The following is a 2,204-nucleotide window of genomic DNA, read 5'->3' as shown; positions in this document are numbered from 1 at the left end:
CCGAGCAGTTGCGTGATAAACGACCGTGTCGAAAGCCCAAACACCGCCGAGGCCAGTCGCCGCCGCCGCAAGGGCAGCCACGCAGCCTGGCGAGAGGCATCGTCTCGTGTAGCGTCGCCCCCGCCCCAACTGGAGTGGCCCAGTTTTTTGAACGGGACGGGAACTGCGAAGCACTTAGACCGACGGCGGACTACGACGAGAACGCCTTAAGCTTCGCCAACGTTTCGCCAACTCGTGCGGGAGACTTTTTCCGCTTCGCGGCAAGTCGTCGCGCCGTGCTCTCCGCATCAACCGCGTACGCAGCGAACCGCAAACGTCGGGCGCAGCCTCCTCACCTCCCTGCGCTTTGCGCGCGAACGTTCCCTGTTCGCGCGGCAAAGCCTGGAGGAGGCACGGCCCCGCAGCGTGTTCGAGCGCCCGGTCTACGGGACACCCTGCTTACTTCGAGGGCAACAAGCGCAACGCAAGGCTGCGATCTCGCGCACTTTGCGCACGGCTGGAGAAGCTTTGCTGGCCGGCTTTCGCTCCTCGTGTTTACCGTGCGTTAAAGTTGCGCGTCCGTGGCTCTCGCAGCTCTTGCGCGCCCGGTCGCAGAGAGGAGTACGCAACCTCGACCGCACTTTCCCTGCAGGCTTCCTTCCGACTCGAAGTCCTGCGGCGGTCTCAACGAGGTGCCACATCCTCAATGCAGTCGGTCGCCCCCGTTTCGGTTGGGCTCTGGCACGACGGTCGCCACCGTCTCGCCCTTGAGTGGCCGCTGTTGGCGCTCGCTGTGAGGTGTTCAGCGTGCTGTCCGTGTTGCCGACGCGGTCAAAACGAGTCGACGGCTCACGTTCCCTTGTGCGCCGAAGGCTCTCTTGATATGTGATCCGACCCTCAGACAGACGAAGCCAAGGGAAGACCCAAGGCCGCAATGTGCGTTCAAAGAATCAGTGCTCAGTGTGTCCTGCAATTCACACCAAGTCTCGCAGCTGGCTGCGTTCTTCATCGACCCGAGAACCGAGTGATCCACCGCTTAGAGTCGTGAAAAAGTGTTTGTTCAATTCCGTACAGTCAAAACCAAACGTTTCTGGCACTCGGCCAAACAGTGGCCAAGAAGGGCGCTTTTCAGCGCACGCTTGGACTCCAAAACTCTGCCGCGCCTTTTTCGGCTGCCGCAAATCGAGCAAACGGTGTGTTTCGGACGGCGTTTCGCTTTCGCTACTTGCGAGTGCTTTCGTGGTCCACCCCTCTATAAATACTCGGGAGGCGTCGAAGCCGGTTCTCCAAGCCGGACCCGTAGGTATCGTTGTGTGCTCGCTCTCATTGGCCCGCCTAACCAGAAAATGCCTGCGGTACACCCATTTGGATAAGAGTGCACGCAGATGCGGGCCTCGACGGCTACACATTTCCTCGGGCGGCCGCCTCCCGGCCTCCGTGGAGCGCGGGATGCACGGTCCCATCGACAAGCCTCTCCCGTTTTTACCGTGGCGTCGCGGTTCACCACGGCAGGCGGGTCGGTCTCCTCCGCATAAAAAGGGGGACCCCCGCTTTTTGTTCCACGAAATCGCACAAGCTTTTTTCGCATCCACGGTTTGCCACCGCACACCAAAATGCCGATCCGGCTGCCTACTTTAGCCAACAGGTGGAGCCAGGCGCGCCGTACTTGCGCGGCACTTCCCACGTCCACCGAAGTCGGTGCCAAGGACCACTTTCGGCGCCGGAGCCGCGTACGAGCCTACTCGAGGCGGAAGAACGAAGCCAGCAAGGGCCTGGCCGCAAGTGCGTTCAATTGTCGGGACGTCCAAGTCCCTCGTTCTTCCGTGCTTCCTCTTTCGGCAAGTCGTTGCGGCACCTTCCCAAAGCGCGCAGACCCGCTAATCGCGACGAGCGCGACGTGGCCGTGCCGCCTTTCCCTCGGCAGCAAGCAAAACGCCTGGCAACGTCGACGCTCCCCTAACCGCGATCTCGCACCGTGTTTCGTGTGGCGAATTCAAAAGCCGGCCGGCGCTGCTGCAACCATTACGGTCGGTACGCATACGCCGCGGAGGGCGGGACGGTCATCGGAGCGTGCGGTTCCTCCATCGAGTACTGCGCACCTCGGCCGTCGCATCGCCGTGCCATGACCGGCCGCGCGTCAACGCGAACCGGTGCCAGCGAGATCCCTCGCCTGCAAGAACCGACCGGCAGCCTCCGTCACCCGAGGACGCGGAGGCGCTTGCCGC

At 62.3% G+C, this 2,204-nt stretch overlaps 1 non-coding gene across 1 annotated transcript; it reads right to left on the bottom strand.

The window, feature by feature from the left end:
* Positions 1–870: 870 nt before the first annotated feature.
* On the bottom strand, positions 871–1,023 carry LOC142795164 (5.8S ribosomal RNA). The gene has a single exon (XR_012892815.1). It is a non-coding gene; the product is annotated as a 5.8S ribosomal RNA (ribosomal RNA).
* Between the last annotated feature and the right edge of the window lie 1,181 nt (positions 1,024–2,204).

Source organism: Rhipicephalus microplus, unplaced genomic scaffold, assembly GCF_043290135.1.
Source record: "Rhipicephalus microplus isolate Deutch F79 unplaced genomic scaffold, USDA_Rmic scaffold_570, whole genome shotgun sequence".
Taxonomy (NCBI): Eukaryota; Metazoa; Arthropoda; class Arachnida; order Ixodida; family Ixodidae; genus Rhipicephalus; species Rhipicephalus microplus.
This window is presented reverse-complemented; position numbering and strand designations above follow the sequence as displayed.